Source organism: Ochotona princeps, chromosome 9 (genome assembly GCF_030435755.1).
Source record: "Ochotona princeps isolate mOchPri1 chromosome 9, mOchPri1.hap1, whole genome shotgun sequence".
Taxonomy (NCBI): domain Eukaryota; kingdom Metazoa; phylum Chordata; class Mammalia; order Lagomorpha; family Ochotonidae; genus Ochotona; species Ochotona princeps.
Genome location: NC_080840.1, coordinates 69,117,232 through 69,143,314, shown reverse-complemented (window position 1 = coordinate 69,143,314; position 26,083 = coordinate 69,117,232). Strand labels below are relative to the sequence as shown.

At 37.9% G+C, this 26,083-nt stretch overlaps 1 protein-coding gene across 1 annotated transcript in view; it reads left to right on the top strand.

The window, feature by feature from the left end:
• Positions 1-26,083, top strand: part of CNGB3 (cyclic nucleotide gated channel subunit beta 3) — a 164,389-nt gene that overhangs the window by 24,964 nt on the left and 113,342 nt on the right. The gene's annotated exons all lie outside the window — the stretch shown is intronic.

Here is a 26,083-nt window from a genome sequence, read left to right as displayed (position 1 = left end):
GAAAATGCAAAACTCACAGAGAACTCCCCAGAGCAGAATATGTTACTGAAAACATAAAACAATTGCAATCACACTAGAACAAATGTTCTAGACAAACATTTCCATTACACAAAATTTGTGTTAATAATTTTAATGGCTTTCTATTTACACTAAAACAAATATTTGAACTGAAGCAGAATTCAATTTTTATTAGTCAAATCTCCCATCTAAAGAAGGAAAAACAAGAAATACATGAAAATTCCATCAAGGCTGTAAATAAGGAAATGAATCACAAGAATGTTGCAAAAAAGGATTTCCTATCAAGGAAGACTCCATCATCCAAAACACCACTCTAGACAAAGGACCCCATTCTTACTGCACTTGGCTGTTCTTAGAAAAATAGGAAAGACAGTAACTGACCTTTAAGAAAAATGTACAATGAATTTGAAGAACTGAAAGGAAATAATAGTTATCAGTTTGGAGGATAACATTATAAAAATATTGGATTTTTTTCCACTGAATTAGTTCGGGTTTTTTTCCCCTACAACCTGGCTCCCAATATAATTTTTTAAAAGAGGAAGAAATTCATCTTAGTATTCTTACTTTTGTTCCCTGATTTAAAAAAATAACTGGGTTTTTTACTACTCAAATAAGACTGTAGTGTATGCTTAATTATTCTTACAAACACCAGGTGTTTTATCACTAGCTTTCTTCTGCATTTTATCTCTGCCAAAAAATAGGAAAAGAGTACCTGCTAAATAAATGGTAATTAGTTGCCTGAGGGAAATAAAAATAAGTCAGTATTCAGCAATAAAGTTTTCAATGAGTGCAATGTAATATCACTCCCTAGTGATAACTAAAACATAGCTGTTCAAATATTAAATTCTCTGATTTAAGGTGTATTGTATACTGTGTCGACGACGGGTAATCATTTGATTACCATATGCCTATTTTTCTGATCAAAGTCTTCAAACATGAAACCACTGCAGATGTTAAAAATTATTTACCAAGAGAAATGGTGAAATATGTAAGCTTGCTTTTTCTCATCAGCAGATAAATACTATTAATTAATCTTTAGAATCAAATCATACAAGGCCACCCTGCATATGCTGAAATCTGATTAACAAATGAAGTTATTGAAGAGAGAAGCAATTTACAATAGAAGCCAAAGAAAGGTGAGAGAGAGAGAGGAGAGAGAATACACTACAAATTTATCAGAATAATTCAAGCTACTATCCTGTATTAGGATGAATTACTTCATAATAGTTGCAGATTCAAATTATAGTTCTTTGTACAGATTGTGGCCTTGATGGGATATAACTAGGCATTACATACTTGACAATAATAAACTTACTGTCATCTTGCTACATTGTTTTCAAAATGAGTTGCCACGCTTAAGTTTTTCATAGCTGGTAATAAAATGCTTTTTGTGGAAGTTTCATCTAACAGAAGAGCTACATCAGTAGAAAAGAAAATAGTTTCATTTAAATCTGCAGACCTAGCATGTCTTCAAAGACTCTAATAGCAGTAACAGTTACATTTAAGATATTTCTGCCTTGAAATAGCAAAATTATTTGTGTTTAAAGATAGCTTCTGATATGTGTCTGGTATTTTTACATCCTTCACTTCAAAACACACAGGTGCAATGTCACAAAATCTGCAGATGTTGATTTCTGATTATACAACTCTTATCTTCTGTGGAGTATGGCTTGATTTATATCTGCTGTGGAAATGATAACTCCACACATTTTGGTTTTAAATAAAGATAAATCACTAATGTTCTTATTTTATTATAGTCATCCTTCTAGAGTTTCTACTTTATTTATATCACATTAAATGCTTTTCAAACACATTTTGGTACCAGTAGAAAGCATGTAAATGATTTATCTAATGGATTATGCTACCTTAAAGTGACATGATTCATATGAAAACAGTTTAAATTTAAGTTATATATCATATGTGATATAATAGGCTGATCAATGGCCACTCTAAGTTATTGATATCTTAATTCTCCAATCTATGAAACTGGTGCCTAACCTGGAAAAATTCTTGCTGACATTACTAAGTTAAAGATCTTAAAATAGCAGGATAATCCTAAAATATTCAGATTAATCCCATTGCAATCAAAGAGCCCTGATAGCAGGAAGAAAAACAGAATCAGAGTCAGAGGTGATATAATAATAAAGGTGAGGTGGAATCAATGCCCTCGGGTGAGGAGGAGAGCCTTCAAATAAGAAATGCAGGTAGCTCCTGGAAGCTGGCAAAGACAATGAAATAAGTTTTCTCCTCAAGTTTCCAGAAGAAGCTCCATGCTGTAGACACACTTTAGACTTTTGACTTATAAAACTGCGAAAGAATCAACTTATGTTGCTGCAAAATCATTAAGCTTGTGTTCCTTTGCTACAGCAGCAATGGAAAACTAATAAACGTGGCTTTAAGACATCTCCACTTTACATGACACAGGGACTCATGAAGTGAAATACCACATACAGCCCATAAGCGTGTTCAAGTTTTATGTGTTGTTTAAAATTAAAAGTTTCTATGTTCTCTTAAATTTCAATTTTGAATACCAAATGTGATCATTACAAAGTAAAACAGATTTATTGCGATCATAGATCTATCATGGGTTTTTTATATTAGAAACAGCGTTTGAATTCAAGTCATAAGGCTGCTGCCTTTGACTCTTCAGTCAAGACATGTAACATCTCTGAAATCCCTGTGTGCTTGTGTGTAAAGTCAGGCTCACATGATTGGGAGGTGCACCTGTGGTTAATTATAGTGGTGTAGTCCAAACCCTCTGCCTGTCCATTCTCTTCACCAGCCAGTCAAAGGCAGAATGTTTTTTAAGCACAAAGTTCTTCATCAGAACTATCCAAGCATTATTCTGCTTCATCCAAACAGAAAGTCTTATATATAAAAAGTTGGATTTACATAACATTTAATAAGAAGTATTAATTCAAAATGACACTTGCTATGGTAATATAGCAGAGGATTGAGAAAGGAATAAACAGGGCAAAAGGTAAATATGAAGGTACTTCCTAGTGTGAAATGACCAAGAAAATTCCTCACTGTACTCATTTGGCAAAGGACAGAGAAACAATCTGTTACCTTCCCTAGCAGGAGCTATTCATAAGAAAATCCTCCACTAACGAATTGAGAAGACATTCAGGGAACAAGGGCAACCCTAAGATCAAACTCCTTTCTCAGCCTCTCGCTTATAGTGAGTGATTTTGTTTTTCATGGCCAGTGTGTCTTGTCTGCATCTCTACCCTGGCCTGCACTCATTCCCATGTCTCACTGCCTGGTCCAGGTTCCACAGAGAGAAGTCTAACTTAGACAGCAGTCACTGTTCCCATCCGGCAGAGCCTTTTGTACACCATCATAGTCACCAGGCAGCTACGAGCGGGTCAGGTGTGCAGCTGTGTGCTCAATACAATAGAGCACAAATGTGGAAAGCATTTTGCCAGCTACGTTAGGCATAGAAAGAATAGATAGAAGGCTTGCTTCTTTTACAAACTTAAAACTCAAGACTTTAGTCAGTGTGGGAGGGGCTTGCTTTTCTTTAAAATACCCTTTTTGTAGTTTTCATGATTTACATGAATTTGCTTCATTCGATTAACTCTGCTTTTAGACTTCTCTCTGCCAAAGAAAATAGTTGATTTGTGAGACATTACATTATTTTCCTGGTAATGGGACTCTCTTAAGGAAATGAAAATTATTGGATGCCCCATGTACATAGCGCTATGTACACATGAAAGGGTTAATATATCTTCTTTCAAAAGAAAAGAAAAAGCAATTTAGCTCAGGTTGGCAGGAGGAACAGTTTGTGTTTATATTGCATTTTTCTCGAATAGAGTCTTTATCTAATCCTCACAGAAATCCCCATGACGGAAGTTTTCTCATTTTATGGATGAGGAAACTGTTATAGAAAAGCAACTTATCCAGATTCACCCAGAGAATTAGTGATGTAAGGATTAGAGCCGTCTATTTGGTATCCAGAACTGGCAACTCGCCATATTCCTTAATACTGGCACATAAAATGTGTTTTCTAGATGAATTCCTCTCGATTTAAAAAGTTTCTGAAGCCAGGCATAACGTTGAGAAAGGTCGGCATACCCTGAGCCTGCCTTAGTGCTAAAACTGAGTCTGATGGATCCATGATCTTATTGGTAACATTTTCATTTCCTGTGATGATGCATACTGAAGTCAGTAATTTTTGAAAAGATCCCTTTGGGACTTCCTAGCCAGGCTGTTTAGAAACATCGAAGCTATGGTCCCATGCAAAGACCATATCCTGTCACCCTTAGTACAGAGTCCAATTTCATCTTGAAAATCCACAGCAACAGGACATTCACTCACAAAAGAATAAATGTGTGCTTAGACTATTATTGGACTGTTTACAGGATTCATGTGTTTGTTTCATAGATTCTATTGATAGGTCCTTGTGCCATCTAGAATGCATGAAACAAATCTATTTTCTATGCAACAGCTCTTCAAAGAATTCAAACGATTGGGTTACCAATAGTCAATATTTTAGCTTAAAATTATGAATTCCTTATACTATCACTCATCCAGAATGGTTTGTATAGTTTTCTTCCACCATTTATTCCTTCTCCTCTGTACTTTTGCATAGATATCATTCATATTTTAATATAAATATACAACTTTTTATTGCTGCAAATGACACTTCACAGCACCTTCAAAGCCCATTTTTGTGCATTGCTGCAATGTTTGTGCTCCTAGTCATTTGACAGTCTAAAAATACAGTAAAATTTAGAATTTGATCAAAGTATTATAATTAAAAACAGTATAAGTAAATTGTATATTCTAGCAACTATGACGTTAACGATCATCTAATCAAAAATACAATCTTGGGTGCCAGAAAACAATCGAAAATCAGTCAGACATGTCTTAAAATTTTTGCTTCCTACTTCAAGTCAAAATATTGATTTGTTGAAATAAAACTAACAGCATTATTTATGCATTTAGTCAAATTAGAGTTATTCTTTGTTAATTGAGGAAACATCTAGCGTTTCAGGTACTATTGGTTCCTTCTGATAGGAGATTTATTTTTGAGACAGATACTACAGTATCTTAAGAATTCAAGATGTAAGCATATGATATTAATCCCCACACCAAACATTCCAAACAATGGAAGCATTTTCATTGTTTTCCATTCATATCCATCCCTCTAAAAAAGCCAGTTGAACATAATATTGGGTTCTTTCTTTGAATCCCTCCTATTCCATCATTGACCTAACACCACTGATGAAATGCAGAAGGTGTTTCTGCATCTCTTCTTGCATCACTTGAAGTGGAAGCAGATGTTTCACACCTGCCCTGGTCTGCATGATGTGCTGCTACAAGATGACCATGCAAATTTGAAGTGTATTTCATAGGCCCAGAGCATGATGCTGCCAGCCTGAAGACAGACTCAGCCAAGTGTGTAAAGGAAAACGCAATAGGACTATTTCTGTACATTCAATAAAAGCAACCATTTCGGAACACTGATTCCAGATTTCACTATCTGCCATACACATGCATTCCAGGGCAGAATTTCATCACATGTACTGAAGAGATCTCTTGCCATTACCACGCAATGTGCAAGGGGCAGACAGAGTTGGCAGAAAGACTTACAGTATTCATTCTGGCAGCTACAAGACAGGGAATCCTGCTATCCATGTGTGTAATTCAAAGCAGTACAATGTGCAGTTGACCAAGCTTCACCCAGATGCGAGGCAAGATTTGCCTTATATTTCTATTTCACGATGAGGATGATGCAAATGCTCTGACCATCTGTTGCCACAAATAAAATGTTTTGTGGATAAAAACACACCCATGTTGAACTGCAGTTGATGGAGATACTTTTCCTAAGGGCCACATGTGTGTTATTTCTTTGTTGAGTGCTGTTCTGCTTTGAATTCACAAATAGACAAAAAGAGGGTTCTCATCTTCATCAATGAATTATTAATAAAATACTTTTTGTAATTCAGTGTTATTCACAAAATCAATTGAGTCTTTAATCTCTAACCATCCTAGATTTACCCTACTAACAGAGGCGATGTCTTTTAAAAGGGCATAGTAATGTCCATGAAAGACTGCTAAGCAACAAAATGAGAGAACTATTATCAGGAAAGTCATCCATCTAACTAAAGTCAGCCATCTAACTAGCATTGGCAGAGAAGTGGTACTGCAAAGGTAATACATATACTTTTGCTTGGAAGAGCATACAATGCTACTAATCTTTCAGTGACTTCATAAGAGAGTATTGGTACAAAGTTCAAGAGTAATGTTTCATAGATTTTACATTTTTTATTCAGGATATGAATGAGGTTTTGAATTCATATATCATGTTCTGTTTCAGTGATATATGTATATGTGTGTACATATATACATACATATACATACACAAACATATATATACATATATATGCATATATATGCATATATATACATATATATATAATGATCAATAACATTTTTGGTTTAGACTCATGGGAAAAGGTCTAAGTCCAGCTTCTCTTCAAGCAAAAACAAAACAAAAGTCTATGCAACCTATGACCTAAAGGGTCACTATCAAATCTTCTGAACTTTCATGAGCAGAAATTAAAAACTTTGCTTTACATGTCTTAACATAATTATTTTACAGATTCTGGAGAGGGAAGCATGATTTGACTGACACATTCTTAGGCAGCAATAAAACATAGCATGATGTCAGTGAAAAATAATTTTTATTGGATAATGAGAAATATCACTTTACTAAGCACACAGGGAAGACATCTTTTTTTCTCATTCCTGTTAGAAACTTCTTAGCACAAAGTTCAAAGTGAGATTTTCTTTTTTGCTCTGAAACATAAGGTACTTAGTGCACTACATGAACGTGCGCAGAAAGCAGCCTCTCCCATGGACTTGTGGTCTCACACTCACACAGCAATATTTCACCTATTCTACAGCCCTTACTAACTTTGTGCTGTACTAAAATTGCATTACTGTACTCTCATTTCCATTCAAATGTAACAAATACATATGTAATATTACGTTTTGTATCTCTTAGCAAAAAATACTACAATCCCAAGTTAAAAAGTGGATAGGAGATATGTTAAAGGTGTCCAAAATTCCAGGAGCTTATTTTTTATTCTTCATTAACTTTTTAAAACTTAAGATGGTGATGCAATGCTATGATACCCTTTATTCCTGAAAAGTTGAGCACATTAAAAATTTTTACATAGAAAATGTCATACTAAAGACTTAAAACAGGGATCCGGCAGCATGGCCTAGCAGCTAAAGTCCTTGCCTTGAGCGCCCCGGGATCCCATAAGGGCGCCGGTTCTAATCCCGGCAGCTCCACTTCCCATCCAGCTCCCTGCTTGTGGCCTGGGAAAGAAGGCAAGGACGGCCCAAAGCTTTGGGACCCTGCACCTGTGTGGGAGACCCAGAGGAGGTTCCTGGTCCCCGGCATCGGATCGACACAGCACCAGCCGTTGCGGCTCACTTGGGGAGTGAATCATCGGAGGGAACATCTTCCTCTCTGTCTCTCCTCCTCTCTGTATATCTGACTTTGTAATAAAAATAAATGAATCTTTTTTTATAAAAATACTTAAAACAGTGAAAACCTTTCGAATGTAATCTCTTCATGATTTTTAACACTGGTTTTCTTAAAATTTAAAGCATGATTTATGGTACATAGTAAAAGTGATGGTTTATATCTTGCTTTCAACTTTCCAAGTATAACACAATCAATTAAAAATAAATTTGACTTAAGATAATAACCATTAACTTGTATTGTTTTTTATTTTCCCTATCTATATATTTTAACATTAAGTAATTTGCTTTCAATAAAATTTCCTCTATAATCCAAATATTTGTCAATGAGTTGACTAATTTCTAAATACAATTAAAACTGTATTGATTGAAAATTGCATTTTTAAGTGTGGAGGACATCAGAAAAAAAGTTACTTCTTGAAAAATAGTGTCATAGATAACATAATCAAATCACAATTAAAAACATGGTTCATTAACAGGACCCAGCGCAGTAGCCTAGTAGCTCAAAGCACTTGCTGTTCATGCGCCAGGATGCCATACGGATGCTGGTTTTTATCCCAGCAGCCCCACTTCTTATCCAACTCCCTGCTTGCGGCATGGGAAAGCAGTCGAGGACGGCCCAAAGCCTTGGGACCCTGCACCTGCATGGGAGACTTGGAAGAAGCTCCTGGCTCCTGGGATCAGATTGGCTCAGCTCCAGCCATTGTGGTCACTTGGGGAGTGAATCAGTGGATGGATGATCTTCCCCTCTGTATATCTGACTTGGCAATAAAAATAAATAAATCTTTAAAAAAAAATATTAGTAGCATGGAGATGATTTCATGGCGTTCTAAATACGGATCTACCATTTGATTCAGTCATAGCACTCCTCAGAATTTACTTACATGAAATGAAATCAGCTTATGAAAGAATTACCTATATCTTCACATTTTTAGTAGCTCAATTCACATTAATTAAGCTATGAAATCAATCTAGTCTGTTAATTAATGACTGGCTAAAGAAAATGTGGCATATATACACAAAGGGATACTACTCAGCCATTAAAAAAAAAAGAAAGTGGGCCCGGTGTAATAGCGTAGTGGTTAAAGCCCTTGCCTTGAACGCAACCGGATCCCATATGGGCGCTGGTTCTAATCCTGGCTGCCCTACTTCCCATCCCATCTTAAAAAATAAACAAAATTTTTTTTTTAAAAAAAGAAAGTAATCCTGGCTTTAGCAACAAAATGGGTACAACTGGCCAACATTATGCTTAGTGAAATAATCCAGAACCAAAAGATAAATGTCATGTTTTCTCTGATTTGTAGTCATTAATATGTAGGGTACAAAAAAATGTAGTATCTATGAATGAAATTGATAACTTTAGATTCCACTGCTGTTAGTAGACCTGGTCTCTTTCCCTGAAGAACAGTGACCTTTCTAATTATTTACTTGTTGACCTTTTTATATAGTACGTAATTAAGCCTGTGTCTACAAAATAAGTTAAAACATATAATTCTTACTATCATAAAAATTATTGAGAAAAAGGAAAGGAAAGGGGAGGCTTACATTCTTATAACTGTATTTATTAATTACATGAAATATTTCTCTTCATGTTAACAAAACCAGAAAAATGGATGAAAGTTCTAAAAGAATGTCAATAACATCTTTCTGTACATTTTACTCTTCTAAACTTCATAGTACATTAATTCCAGCCATAATTTACGGATACGTTCACAAAACTGAAAATGCTTTTTAAATCATAAAATCTTCATTTTGCTAATGTCAAAAAATACACACTTTCAATTTTTATTACATAATACGCAAGCTCTAAATACAATTGTCATTGGCTGGAAGGCATCCACAGGTTATCTCTGTCTGTGTGAGGCCCTCGAGCCTCACCCAGAATTCTGAGGGAAGCAATGCCCTGAAGAGTATTCAGGTAGCCAGACGGCATCTCCACAGCCTGTTCTCAAATGTACCTGTGTCACAGTGGCATGTGTTCTCCTATCGATGTGTTATTTTCTTTCCATAGAAAAAAACCCTGAGAGAAATACTTCCAAAGATGTGACTACAAACCCTGACTCTCAAGTTCCAGCAGAACCAATCAGAACAGCGCCAGCACAGGAAGATGTAAGGACTGGGGACGACGGCTCAACCAGGTGAGAATAATCAAATGCATAATATGTGCTAGAGATGGTTTTTCTGCACTAAAATATTCATGCATCTATTTATCCCTTGTTTTGTTTTTTTTTTTTTGAACAAAGGGGCAAGAAAACTACATTATTACATTGCATAGGGGACCTGGCCCAGAACTGTCATGAGTTGTGTCTGATTCAGTGTGCCTCACTGTTAAGGCATGGCCACTAACCAAGATAGCTAGATTTCTAGGTACAAAGTCACAACAACAACAAAGGTTGTGATCACATATCTAAGTCACATGTCATCACGGAAGTATTTTTACTAACCACAGATTTTAACAAGAAAAATGGAAGAACATATTCAAGTACAAATTAATAGCTATTCCAATTTCCAACTTTATAAACATTTTATTTTTCCAAAAGAGCAATTGTAGTTTTCATTCATCTACCAAAAAAAAAAAAATGTGTGGCATGATAATCGGGCTAGCTATGGAAATGGGTAATCTTTTTAATGCTGAACGAATACCATTTTGTAAACATGTCTAGCAATTTCAAAAACATTTCCCATAACTATATTGAAAACATCATGGAAAAAATGGCAGCATTAGTGGGAATCAGTAAATCTACAATAAAATTCAAATAGAAATCCTTTTGGTTTTTTTTTTTTTTGAAGATTTATTTATTTTATTACAAAGTCAGATATACAGAGAGGAGGAGAGACAGAGAGGAAGATCTTCAGTCCGATGATTCACTCCCCAAGTGAGCCGCAACGGGCCGGTGCTGCGCCGATCCGATGCCGGGAACCAGAAACCTCGTCCGGCTCTCCCACACGGGTGCAGGGTCCCAATGCATTGGGCCGTCCTTGACTTCTTTCTCAGGCCACAAGCAGGGAGCTGGATGGGAAGTGGGGCTGCCGGGACTAGAACCGGCTCCATATGGGATCCCGGGGCGTTCAAGGCGAGGACTTTAGCCGCTAGGCCACGCCGCCGGGCCCAGAAATCCTTTTGTTTTGCCACTTCTTGTCATGATTTTTTGTTCCTGCTGATCCAATTCCAGTTGCTAACCTGGATTTAGCACAGTAGTGATAGACTTAGAAGATAAAAATAAAAGCAAAATATTTTTATTTAACAGGCAAGAAGCATTATTTTGAGAGAAACAAATTACCTATTCCCACATCCTACTCCATTTCTCCTCTGTGGCTCCTATCCTGTGTTAAGCCATCTGCTGTCGACAGCAGCTACCATAATTATCTAGGACCTCTGGTTATTGCTAATTAAGCAATACATATCAGAAAGAAAGAGTATATTTTCAATAAGCACAAATTTGGCCATGTATGAAAAAAACATACAGGCTCACTCAACACACACAAATGCTATTTTAAAAAAATAAACAAAATCTGACATAGTTGTTCAAGCTGAGAGATGCTTAAAGACTGAGGTAATGTCTAAAATGTTATACAAGAATTATTTCTATTGTTTATGTAACTGTTGGTGTTTACAGAATGATTTGCAGTCCTATTAGTGGGTCATTGCTATCTTTACTCACAGATAAGCCAGCAAGGCACAGAGAGGTTAATTAGTTCGCCTATAGTAATAGGGTTAGCCCAGATAAGACTAGACCGAAAAAGACTTGAATTTCTCAGCAGAATTTTTTTTCCTCCCTCTAACCTATGCACTCCTCTTTAATCAAAAGCTTAAACTTATGAACTAATTTCCCTTCTCAGCATTTATTTTAATTCATTGTTTTTGCATTAACCGTTGTGACAGATTTTTAAGGATTGAAGTTTAAGCCATAAATAATATGTTAGGGGATATGTTTTTCTTAACCATCCTGGTATTTTACATCTGCTCTGGGAATCTTCCTATTACTCAGAAACTAGGTGAATTGGTATGTTCCAAAGGCATGCATCTCCTTGACGTGCCCTGGAAGGCCACATCTTATCTGCCTCTCAGATGTTTCCACTTTGTCATCCAGCAACAGACAATACCTCCCCTGTGTTCCACCGCTCTGTTCAAGCCATGCCTATGCTCTTTCAACTTATTGTCCTTGTCATGTTACTTCCTATCACAGGCTTTTGCACATATTGCTTTCTCTGCTTCTTTCTTCTCCCAATGCCTCATTCAGCTCCCATTCGTACCCCACTTTCCCTAAGTAGCATATGGAAAATTTAACCTTGCACAAAAGAAATAACGGATAAAACTAAATAAATGGAATTTAATTCTCTAGAACGTCTTGATATTACAAACTGTGTAACTTCTTCAGGAGCAGAGAATGAAAGCCAGGGATTCCACAGGACTTCCCGTTCTACTCACCATCTTGATGAGAGCAGGTATATGCAGGAGCTGAAATAAAGATTTCAGGGAACATACAACCCTCAATTATATTTTTACTCGACTTACACAGATTTTCATTATTATTGTTATCATGCTAGGCAAAATTACTTATTTCTAGAACATTCTGCTATCTTCCCTACACCTCCTTCTGCAACATAGTCTGCAATATCATGGGAATTATTGATAGGCTAAGCAGGTACAAGTTAGCTAAAGACTCCTGCTTTCTTATCACATTGTGTTCAGAATCAGGTAAAAATCAGCTATACTGAAGGAGTAACTTACAGGGGGCACTAAAAGTTCCATTGTTACTTTGACTAAAGCTGAGGCAGATCCCAAGACAACAACGCCATGTTGAAATTAACCAAAGTTCTGTTTTAGTCTCGTGGATAAAACTTGGTACCATATCTACAACCCCAGAAAGATGAATCTTTGCTTTTGGTTCTATTGTGTTTACTTATTTGAAAGGTATTTAGTTGTGTTTATTTATTTGAAAGGAAGAGAGAGACACAGAAAAAAAAAAAACCACACCTGTTTGGTTCACCCCCACTAAATGCCCGCAATAGGCAGAGCAGACCACAGATGAAGCCAAAGGCAGCAATAAAGCCCAGGTCTCCCATGTGGGTGGCCAGAAGTTCAACCACTTGAGCTTCTGCATGGCCTCCCCGGGCGCACATTAACATGAAGGTGGCAGCTCGAGTAGAGCTGGAACTCAAACCTTGGCATTCTAACATGGGATGTGGGGCATCCCAAATGGAATCTCATCTGTTGTACCAAATGCCCATCCCTGGAGAGCCAAGTTTTAATTCAACATTGGAGAATAACAAAGATAAAAATCACTCCCTGCTGAAGTTATTATTCTGTAACATCTTCTGTTCTGAGGCACTTTCCCTTTCAGAAAAACCGAAGACTTACACACTCTTCACTCCTCAATTTGCCTAGAGATGATGTGATAGTTAAAACATGTGTCCACCAGGACACAACGTGCCCATATTTTTGGTAAAACACTATTCTGCGTGTATTTTTGAGAGTGCTACAGATGAGACAAACATTTAAACCTGGAGACCGAGCAGAGCAAATTGCTTCCCCTCCTGCCAGTGGACCCCATCCAATCAGTTAGTGGCTGATTGTTGAAGAATAAGGCTGAGCCTACTACGAGTTATTTGCAGTTCTCTAAAAATCAGCATATTTAACCTTGGGCAAAATTAGTTGCTTTTCCTCTCTTTTTGAAATCTTTTGATTAACATGTACACTTTCTAGAACGTAGTACACTGTTTCCACATATGGATATAGTGTCAACTAATTACATCAGGTAAGGTCAGGGTTCAAAAAGCTGTGTCTTAGACTTAGTAGTTTGGCTACAGGCATTAAATTTAAGCACAATACAATTGACTGATTCTCATCTCAGTTTTTTCATTTGGAAAATGTTAGTTTATTAATAAATAAAAGTTAATAGCAAATGTCTTCTAAGTGTCTTCACTGTGCCCCCTGCTCTAACCAGTGCACTGAATAGAGATAAATGTATGTGAGCTCATCAAGAGAGGTTGAGGAGGAGGCAGGCTGTGGATTTTTCTGCTACTGTACGAGAAACACAGTGTGGTATAGATTGTCCCTCTAGCTCAAAGATGGACAGAGGCAGACCTCAAGAGAAACATAGGCACAGAGTTCTCCAGACAAGTATGTTCAACTGGACGTGTTCATATACAGAGAAACATGTTTATTGTAAGAAATGGTTCAGGAGACTGTGGGAGCTAACAGTGCGAAGACCTTCTGTCAACAAGCTGGAGACTCAGAGAACATACTGGAATTCCAATCCAAGTCTGACAGCCAGAAGAGCAAATGGCATAAGTTGTGGCTCAAATGCTGGCATGCTAGAAACTCCATGGTTTACATGTTTCAGTTTGGGTCTAAAGCAGGTAAACACCAATGTCCAGGCCCAAAACATCAGGCGGGAGAAGTCCTCACACTTGGGAGGGTCAGTCTTGTTCAACAATCAGCCATCAACCGATTGGATGGGGTCGGCAGGCAGGAGGGGAAGCAATTTGCTGTGCTCAGTATCCAGGCTTAAATGTTTGTCTCATCCGTAGCACTCTCAAAAATACACCCAGAAAGGTGTTCTACCAAAAATGTGGGCACACTGTGTCCTGATGGAGTTGATACACATGTTTTAATCATTGCATCATTGCTATTAGGCAACTTAAGGAGTGAAGAGTGTGCAGGTCTTTGATTTTTGTGATGTGAAAGTGCCACTGAACATTGAAAAGTAAATGCTAACTATGGAACAATTGACCACCCAGTTTATAAACTACTTCCTTGTGTCCTTGTCTCAACTGCTTTTTTTTTTTGAGAATAAGAGTATGTATCTAAACATGTTCAGTTTGCTATTTACTCATATAAACACAAAATGAATTTTATACTATCATTACAAAGATATGAATTACACAACAAAATTCACCTCTATACATTTTATTCATCTCTCAATAATATTTTAAATATAACCTCAAGCTAAATTCTGCCCACTGTAATAAAACTTATCTAAAACACCTATCAACTCAGGAGAAGATATTTTCCATGATATCCCATTGTATTATACATCCACATTTCTGATGAGAGTTCATTTGTATTAAACTAACTTCCTTTGTCTCCTTTTTTTTGTGTGTATTCTTTCACAACATTTTCTGAATTGTCCATGCTGGGGAAATACATCTTTTGCAAATATTCCCCCAAAGCAACCAATTCATCATCTTGTCAGATGAATCACTGAGCTCTAAACCACAATGGGTTCACCCCTGGAAACTTCCACTGATACCATTTGTCTGCTACAAAGAAAAAAAAAACACTTCTTTATGGCCTTGTCTCAGTACATCCTTATTTTTATTTTATTATTATTTTTTAAAGATTTATTGTTATTGGAAAGCCGGATATACAGAGAGGAGGAGAGACAGAGAGGAAGATCTTCCATCCGATGATTCACTCCCCAAGTGAGCCGCAACGGGCTGGTGCGCGCCAATCCGATGCTGGGAACCTGGAACCTCTTCCAGGTCTCCCACGCAGGTGCAGGGTCCCAAAGCTTTGGGCCGTCCTCGACTGCTTTCCCAGGCGACAGGCAGGGAGCTGGATGGGAAGTGGAGCTGCCGGGATTAGAACCGGTGCCCATATGGGATCCCGGGGCTTTCAAGGCGAGGACTTTAGCCGCTAGGCCACGCCGCTGGGCCCCATCCTTATTTTTTTTTATTATTATTTATTATTTTTAATTCATTAATTACATTGTATTATGTGACACAGTTTAATATAAAATTATATTTCGATGGATCTTAATGACTATCAAACCAAAGAAAACCTAATTTTGCCTGGAAACCTCAAATAGCTTTATCTAAGAAAAGAGATGAAGTTGGGTGACTGTTGAGGCAGGTGGTTAAGTGATGCAGGAGCAGGTGAGGAAAGCCTTCAGCGTGGTAGCTGGCTCCGCGGCAGGAGTGACTTCTACAGTGCAGCAGATGGCTTTTCATCACCACTACAAGCCTTAATGCAGAGAAGGAAGGTTGATTCGATGAATAGTCTTTCTTGTTCAAAGTCGCAATCAGTCTCTGTTTGGGTGGTTTTAAAATAGGAAATCATTTTACAGCAGGAACAATGAAACAGGAATAGAATTCAGAATCTTATCAGCACTCATAAACACCGACGTTTATTGTCTTGCGGTTAGAAAAAGCAGGAATCACTGTAGTAAAGATGCTTAAAACTCCATGTGTGACTGGAGAGTGGAAGTAGAAATATCAGCTATCAAGTTTTTGAAAGTAAAATGCAATTTCTCCTTCAATAATTTATAAGCTGTAAAAAAAAGCATGTAAGAGAAAAGAAATTCTACATTTTCCAATTTGCGTGATGCATAATAAAAGTGATGCACTATTAATTTTAGCTCCAAATTAAAATTTCCCACTACGGAAAGCAACACTTTTATTGCTAAGCAGTGCTGACACTTTGAACGACAGATTGTCTATTTATTTATTTATTTTTAAAGATTTATTATTATTGGAAAGCCGGATATGCAGAGAGGAGGAGAGACAGAGAGGAAGATATTCCATCCGATGTTTCATTCCCAGAGTGAGCTGCAACGGGCCGGTACGCGCTGATCCGAAGCCGAGAACCAGGAACCTCTTCCAGGTCTCCCACGCAGGTGCAGGGTCCCAAAGCTTTGGGCCGTCCTTGACTGCTTTCCCAGGCCACAAGCAGGGAGTTGGATGGGAAGTGGAGCTGCCGGGATTAGAACCAGCGCCCTTATGGGATCCCGGGGCGTTCAAGGCGAGGACTTTAGCCGCTAGGCCACGCCGCCGGACCCGACTATTTATTTTTAATATTAATTGCTAGTTTCTGTTTCCAGCAATATGATAGATTGTAGAAAATCCTCTAAGAGCAAGCATAATTTTTAAAACTGAAGAAAATATAAAGCCAGCATTGTGCAAAGCAGGTTAGGTCACCACTGCAGTGCAGGTAATCCACATAAATGCCAGCTCAAATCCGGGCTGTTTCACTTCTAATCTAGCTCTAGGGTAATGCCCTTGGGAAAGCAGAAGGTGGCGTAAGTGCATGTACCCCTGTCCACACATGGAGAACCGGGATGAGACTCCTGGCTTCTGGTTTCAGCCTGGCCCAGTCGCTGCTATCATAGCCATTTGGATAATGAAAAAGGATGGAAGATCTCTCTGCCTCTCTCTATCTCTGCATCTCTCTGTAGCTCTGCCTTTCAAATAAGTAAATCTTAAAGTAAAATACTTGATTTTTAAAAATAGAATGACACTTTATGATACATGACTAATTTTTTTGATGATTTCTTTTATTTTATATATATATATATTTTTTTATATTATTTATGTATCTGAGGTGAAGGGGGATATTGAGGGAGAATCCCCACCCAGTCTCCCACCCGCCCAAGGTCCCAGATGTGGGGCATGCTGGGATACTTGCTCAAGTGGTCTTAATAGTCTTCCAGTTATGGATCGCTGCCAGTCACATCCCTCCCAGCTCGATTAGGTCATTGAAGAAGCCACTGATTGTCACAGTCCATAATGGAGTCTTCGTTTGCCCAGTATTTCGCTGCCCAACGTTTAGCTGATAACTAATTTTTTTAAAGTTACTTATTGCAAATTTCAAGAATTTGGTATTTGCATTGAAAATTTATTCCAAACTTTCATAGCTTTGATCTGAACTTAAATGTCATTAATCACAACAGCCTTGATGTTAACCTGGATACAGGAGTCCTGTGACTCCTCCATAAAACTAGAATCCCAAAGAAAGTAAATTATCACCCAGAAAGAAACAGTGAGTCTAAAACTTATCTTTATTTTGGCTGTGAGTGAGGGAAAGACACCGAGTAAGTGGGAAGAGGGAAAGGAAAAGCAAAAAGGAAACATGAGAGAGGATGAGACAAAATAAAAGGAACAGAAAGAAAAAGACTACCCTAGGATTCTTAACTGTAAGCCAGTATTTAAATACTGGGGAACTCTGATATGTTTGTTTAAAACACTAAAACATATATTTAAGAAATTGGTGTTAAGCCTATGCAAATGCCCTTGTCCCACATCCAAATGTCTGGATTTAATATCCTGCTCTGACTCCTTACAGCAGTTTCCCACAGTGCAGGCCCTGGGTGGCAGTGGTGGCATCCCAAACACTTGAGTCCCCGGATCCCATGAGTTCCTAATTTCTGGCTCAGCCTTGGCCTGACTTGCCTGGGTGTTGCAGCAACTGGATGAGTGATCCAACAAGTGGGAGGTCTCTCTTTCACACAGATAAATCTCATGCTTTAAAATGAGAGTAAAATACATGCATTGTAAGTCAAGTGAAAATGAACTGCACTTCAGGAGTTTTAAACATACTACTTAAAAAGAAAAACAATCTCAGATGATGAAAAACCCAGACTGCATTATTCAGAGCTCCATTAGGAGAAATAATTTCTCTAAATATGTCCAACAGATAGTGATTCAATATAGGAAAGTATACAGTTTTAAATTTGTTATTAGGGGTGTGGAGGGAAAATTCAGCAGTGGAGATTATCAGAAATTAATGAAGTAGCTTCCAGAGACAAAGAAACCCATTAATTCTAAGCCTGGAGAATGTCCATGCAAGGTAGATTCTTCAAAAGTTCAAGAAGCTACTAATACTTCTGAAAATCCCTGATCCAGCCCACCAAAGATGAATCAGTTGCACACCTCTTCCCAATTCCAAATCTCCTATTATATGGGTGTTGATAGAATATATAATAGACCTATAAATTCATTTATGTCCATAGTTATTTTAAAATATGGAGAAGACCCATTTTAGCAGCACAGTATTAAGAAAGAACAAAGTTGTAGGAGTGACACTCTACAACTTCATGGGTTTATATAAAACTATTGTAATCAAGACACTATAGAGTCTGGTCTTTGACAAACTAGTCTTGACAAAGGAGCAATATATTACCTGAAGGAAAATACAATCTTTTACAAATGGTGCTGGGACAAGTGGATACGCACATGCAAGTGATCTATCTGCCTAGGCTTAGGTTTTACTTATTTTGTGAAAATCAACTCAAAATGAATCACAGACATAATCACAAACTCCTAGAAGACAGCTTAGGAAAATATCAAGAGAGCTTGCATTTGCTTTTAGCAACCTTAGCTACAATACTAAAGACACAGTCCCAGAAGAAAAGACTTGATAAGCCGGACCTCTCTAAAATTAAATTTTTTGTTCTGTCAAGGGAACATAAAAACAAACCACAGGAAAATACATGAAGAACATATATCTGATAAAGGATGAGTATCCAAAACATACAATGATCTCTGAAAATTCAGCAACCAGTGCCAAGTGCATGGTACAACAGAGTAGACGCCAACTTAGGATGACCACAACCACTGGAGTGTCTTGTTCCAGTCCCTACTGTTGTGCTTCTCATTCACTTTCTTGCTGAGGCTCAGCTTGGGAGACGAGAGAGAATGACTTAAGTAACTGAGCACCTGCTGCCCAGGTGAGAGATCATCTCTTTTTCAAAATCTATTTACTTATCGGAAAGGCAGACTTACAGAAAGAGAAGGAAAGACAGAATGAGTATGTGAGAAATTTGAATGGTGATCCAGGCTCCTAGATTCAGGCTGGCCCAGCCCTGGCTGTTTCAGGCATTTGCTAAGTAAACCAGTCAGGGAAAGTCTCTATCTCTCTGCCTCTGTCTATCTCTCACTCACTCACTCCATGTGTGTCTACCTTTCAAATAAAATAGAAATAAAAATTTGAAGAATAAGAAAGCTCAGCAATAATTAATAGACATAATTATATATTAAATAATAACAAAAATACGGATTCAAATAAGTAGTGCTACAATAACTAAATAACCATAGGAATTAAAGTTTCAGATGTTCCTCATACCTCACCACAGCATACCTTCCCAACGTCCCAGAGAAAGTGCACAAAGCACTTATTTGGGACATAACCCAGAAGCATATCTCTGCTTCACCCTCTCTCATTCTCCATCTGTAACCCTACCTGTCAAATAAATAAATCATTTTTAAAAGGCTGTATTAGAAAAATCACAAGCAAAATACAGTCAGAAAATTATGCATATATGACACATTTTTAATTCCTGGGATTGATCATTTCATTCGAGATTCATTACATTTAAATTCTGTTTTGCATTTAGAAACTTTAAGATTGTTAAACCTGTAGTTAATTTGATGTCATTTTTACATTTCTTTTTCTTTTTTCAAAATTGACTACCATGACCTAGAATAAACCAGTAAGTATATCATAAGAATAAAACATTGAACTGACTACTTTGTACAATGTAAAGTTACATCCAAAACAAAAGAATGTTGGTGCAGCATATCTAAGTAAATACTGTTCCTATGCTATGTATTATGTCATATAATGTGATGATCATATAAAGGCGATGAATGACCTGCTAGAACCTATTTTGGCACTTTGTACTTTTAAAATAGTCATGAGTAATGTTGCACGAAATTAGGTGCAATATATGGAAAGAGAAGCAGTCTAGTATAAGAAGCAACAGGTTGCTTTCCTGGGAAGCAGTTAGACATGACTCGGCAGACCGCAGGAGAACGTTCTGAATGAAGAGAATGGCCCTGAGAAGGAACCGGCCTACAGGCACAGGTTGTGCTCCTCTCTTAAAACTACCTTGCAATCCATCATGGAGAGTGACAGCCCAGGTGCCTGCTGCCATAGAAAACTACAGCAAACTGTCTTTCCTCTGGCATAGAAAGAAAACAATATTCATATTGTTTGAAGGCATTTAAATTCTGACTTCCAAAAAGTAGGTCTTTTGTGCACCTTGTACAGTAAGGGAAACCAGAATACAAGGCTTTCATATAACATAGAATAAAAATAAGAACACTTTATGTGTTTTAAATAACTCTTTCCTTTGTACTTTATTTTTACTGTTTTTAAGTTTTAGGCATGTACTGTAATTTTTAGTGGTTTGTATTTCAGATGTTTTCATCAGACATGGTTTAATAAACAATCTTCCTGGTAATAGGATGCTTTGTGGCCACTTTATTGCATTAATAATAGTCCAAATATGGGTCAAAACCAAGAAACTAGAAAAGAGATTTGGTTGATGCTACTGGAGAGTTAATTGACTAATGGAAGCTGAAAGATCTTGTAACAAATGGGAAATTTGAAGTTCTCCGTTAAATTGGAAAATATGAAACATCTTAAAACTGTTATCCTCTTGGGGTAGACAGAACAGAAGGAAATGAGACACAGGAGGAGAGCTAGCAAGGGTAGATAGGGAATGCCTCCCTACCTGATGACAAAAACAAACTACGGAGTCAAGTCTTGTGGGGAAGTGAACAAGCAGTGAGCAGTAACTGCAGGCAAGGCAAGCAGCAAAACCAACACCATGATTTTTAACATTTCAAGAAGCAACAACAATACTACTCAGGTAAACTGAGGGAAATGATCTAAAAGCTGATCTGTGAAGATTAAATGGGGAACTGATAAGACACACCTTTAAGATTTATTTATTTGTATTTGGAAGGCAGACTTACATAGAGAGGAGAGTCAGAGAGATCTTCTATCCACCTGATTCACTTCTTAAAAGGCTGAAGCATTGCAATGGCCTGAATTGAGCCAGTCCAAAGCCAGGAGTCAGGAGAACAGGCTCCCACATAAATGCAGGGACACAAGCACTTGGGTCATATTCCACTGCTTTCCCAGGTGCATTAGCAGGGCGCTGAATTAGAAGGGGAACATGTGGGACTCGAATTGGCACCCATATGGATTGGCTCAGCTTCAGCCGTTCAGTCCTTTAGAAACAGTAACAAGTCCATAATGTATCATGACATTGTAAGTATAGACAATATTCAGCATCTTATTGTCAAGATACAAATAATTATTATGATTTATTTTTTATAGAAAGTCAGATATACAGAAATGAGGAGAGACAGAGAGGAAGATCTTCCTTCTGCTAATTTATTCCCCAGTGACCACAACAATTGGCTGAAACTGAGCCAATCCGAAGCCAGGAGCCAGGAGCTCTTCCAGGTCTTCCATGCGGGTACAGGGTCCCAAGGCTTTGGCCCGTCCTCAACTGCTTTCCCAGGCCACAAGCAGGGAGCTGGATGGGAAGCAGGGCTGCCTGGATTAAAACCGGTGACCATATGGGATCCCAGGTGTGCAAGGCAAGGACTTTAGCCATTACACCATCGCACCGGGCCCATACATAAAATATTTTTTTCAAATATGACTATTTTTACTAACCATGAAAGATCTTGTCAAATCTTCCTTTATATAAAAGGTAATGCTTCATTTTTGCATCTTCCAGCACCCTATACTATCAGGAAAGTTTGTAATATGACAAAAACATAAAACTGATAGCTTAAATATCTACTAATGCTATACCAATGGGTGCTCACTATAATTCTGAATAACCTAGCAATTAGTTTATGTGTCAAAAATCAAGTAGGTAGCTTGCTTCTACATCACCTAATGCTTCATTTCAATGTGTTTGTCCATGTGCAGCTGTACACTAGGCCCTGATTTGGGCAACCAGCTCACAGAAATAGGACTAAATGAACCCAGCCAACATCTGATCATTGTAAGACATTGACAGACAATAGAACAACAACTGTGCTTCGCTGTGCCACAGGAAAAGCAGCAAGAAGACAAACTGAAAATCAAGGAGCAATCAAGAGTTCCACATGCTGTCACCAACAACTATAACATGTTTGTACTAGTACCCATTTCATCATCTTTTCCTCTTAGTGAGATGAAAACATACACTGTGTGGCTAAGGTCAGTTCTTCAGCTGCTGTGTGAACCCTCTCTTGTCTGCTCACAGACATCTATCTCTCTGGCAACTTTTCTCATTCTCTCCTACAACACCTAATTATTTTCCTCTCTGTTGGATCATTTCAATAAGCATAGAAATAAGCTGTAGTGGTGTCCATATTTAAACAACAACTAAAAAAGTGTATGAACTAGCTAGTTCCCTATGAACAGACAGCTACATCCATTTCTCTGTGCCTTTTTGGAGAAAATCTGAAATTAAACACCTATATTCACTTTCTTCTACTGCCTCTCTTCTCATGCTTTCCTGGACTGGTTTCAGTCTGATGTTAGTTTGAAAGATTTTATTGGCTTTTGTCCAGTTCCACCAATCCTCAGTGCCCTCTCTACACTCAGCCAGGGCCACTCTGACTTTGGCATTTGATTCCCCACCCATTCCTCGAAACAGCCTTCAGCTGGCTGCCCAGACACCAGTTTCCCACTGAAGCCCTGCTTCACTGGCTGCTCTTCCTCCCCCTCACTGATGGCCCATCCTTCCCTTCTCAACCTCTACATTTTGAGGGCCGAATCATAGTCCCCAGACCCTCTCTACCTGCAGTGTCTTGGTATGCGACATTATTGAGTTGTGTCTCTTTAAGTGACACTGACGCCTTGATGACTTCAAAATTTAGATCTTCGATCTGGATTTCTTCCCCAAAATCCTATTGTCTCCACTTTGGTGTTGATTAGTCATATCAAGATGTCGATGTTCAAAACATGGTTGCCCTCTCGTCTTCTAAATATTCTCATCTCACAAGGCGTCCCCATTTTTTTTTTTACTCACGTGCAAAATACATCTAGTTCTTTGTTTCAGGCTATTCTCTTAGGATAGATCCAGAAGCTGCCACATCTCATTCTTCTACTGTTACCATGGTAGCCATCATCTCCTTACAGCTGCTTCAGGAACCTCCTATCTGATTGCTTTTTGTCCTGCCATGGTCTGTATTCAGCAGACTAGCTCAGAGGAGCCTGTGGAAGTGTAAATCACCTCTTCCTATACACGTCTGATTTCATAACAGTTGATCACAAAACCACCAAGCCTTTTCCAAAGGCTCATAGCAAATTTGTAATTTAATGAACTTCTAAGCTATTTGAGGTCAAGAACAAAATTGAACCCTACTGTTTTAACTGATTCCACAAATACAGGGAGTAGAAGTTGGACATTCAGTTTCTTTTTGACAATTGCTGGTTTCAACTGCAATTATTCAAATGATTCACGTGATAACCAGATTTGGAGAAAGCACATGAACCAAGGAGTGATTGCACTGGATGTCCACCTCTAAAGGTCAAGGCATGACTGAAGACTAAATGAAAAGAAAACAGTGGTTTTAAGTCTGGACTTCAATAGGCATCCGTCCAGATAACAAAAGCACCCATCTGTGGAACACAGAAAATCTGTACTGAGGGCAAAGCTAATTGGAGAAAGGTTCTGTTCTTCACCCAGACGTAAGGTACAAATGGTGGCTCCATGAAAGAATTCTCCAGGCTGTTGCACTTTTACCTAGTTGGAACTCAAAACAGTGTTTTGCTCACAGTAATGAGCAATGTGTTTAGACATGCTTTTAAAATTAGTAGCAGAGGGTATTTTTTAACATAATGAATGCTTTGCTTAAGCTGTACCAACATGTGTTTTGACAAACACTAAAAATAAAACATATGGCCCATGTAGACTTACATAGGTCTTGTTCAGACATTAATCTAAGGGGTAAATGGGGTGTTTACCTGGTTACCTCTTTAGGCAAAACATTGGCTACTCAACCATCAATCTACCTTTCTTAGATTAGATACTTGATTTCAATCAGATTTGAAGCAGTACTTCACTCACTATTTTATAAGGATGGTCTTTAAAAGACTCACTGAAGAATATAAAGCACAATATGAAAGGAACTGTGTTCCAGTTATTAATATATTAATGTATACAAGTAACTGCAATTAAATTATCACACTTAGCTCATGGGCAACAGAAGTCCTCCATAAAGAAGCCTCTGAGATTAGGAAGTCTTCCCTATTGGTGATTTGGTAAAAGTCTGATTGAATAAGATCAACATCTGGCCATAGATCACCCACTATAATTTGTCTGTATCTCACTAAGACCTCACTATTCGACTCAACTCCATGCATTGGGCAAACATGAATTCTGCAGATCAAGAAACCTACTGTCTCACTGCCTGCTTTTTTTTTAATGTTTGCTTGTTTGTTTTGTCCAAAGCACCTCTCCAGATTGGAGTTAGAGACGTTTTCTGCTTTTTGGGCATGGGAACCCTTTTTTCTGCCAAGATCCATTTGTAATATTATCTGAAAGCCATAAAAATTATCTGCTCAAAAATTAGCATGCCATAGACCTACTTAATTTTGAATCCCACTCATTTGAGTTGGCAGACCAGACTAAAGATTTCAATGGTCACCTACAGTCCATTAGCCAGGCATTCCCCACCCCTGACTGATGAGATCAGGCCGCTCAGAAAACATCTCCAATTCCAACACTGACACTTATCAAGTTTCTTTCTCCATGTACTAAAGTATGGTCCCAGGCTCTAGCAGTGACAAGCATTCTGGAAGGACTTTGCTACCACCATGTTTATCCATACACCTCAAATGTATTCAATAGGCAGAATTCAGGTTCCTGGATTACAGTATAACTTAGAGTGATAAACAATTTGAAAGACAGAAATCAACCACCACAACAAAGATGAATTTGCCCCAAGACCATGTTTAGTTAGCCAAAGAAAGCTGCCCGCTAACTAACAGAAATACATATGAAAATTCTATTCAAAAGGAAATCCTGGCAAGGCAATTCAAGACCATTTGTTTCCTCCAACAGACTTTTGAAAGACAGAGTGCTGCTTACTTCTTGTGGATAGCTTTAAATGTTTGCATGTAGGTTAGTTTACATTAACTTCAAACCTACTTTTCATTTCTTACCTGTCTTCAAATGTAACTGCAAGTACCGTATTGCTATTTCCAGAGCTGGAGCGGTGGCTGAGTGAAGGAGACCAATAACCTCTTTCATTTGTTCAGATAAACAATACCACAAGAAAATATACATATAAGTATTTTGAAAATCATTGATTGTTTGGAACTACTGATACATGCTTTCCATTGTAACAATATAAAAAGTGACCAATGGCAAGAAAGAACAATGAAATTCAATTGCAATCATAAAACAAGCAGTTTTACCTAAGACAAGCAATTCAACAAAAGCAGCTATCTGTAAAAAATTGTATTCTGAGTTCCAACTTAGAGCACATAACACCACAGTGCCCCGGACATGGATGCCCCAGTGTAAGCTCCCACATGGAGGACTAAGTGCCAAAAAGGCAGAGAGAATCCTCCGGGATGCTGATGGGATTCCCAAAGCCTGGGCAAAAAGTCCTTCACAGTCAAGTCCTGGGAGAAGCAAAAACTGTCACGGGGTAAGGAGCTCAAGGAGACAGAAATACGCATCCAGGCAGCTTCAAGAAGGCTGGTCTCTGAGCATTCATGTTTTTGTCACCAACACATTCAAATGTTTACTCTTCATCATAAAATGTCATCATTCTTGATTAAAAGTATAGGAAATAGTACTATGGAGTCACACCCCCACTTCTGCCCTTTGATAATTTGCAATAAGTTTTAACTGCTACAAACAAAAAGAGATGATGATCCTTCTAGTGTTTATTGAATCTCGTACATTGCACGTCCACTGAAAAAAAATAGTACAGAATAAAAGTGCAAGTCAATCATGACCCCAACATCCAAATGCAACACTCTAGCTACTGACTCTTTGTCGGAAAAGGCAAATGAATGAATCGATAATTTTAA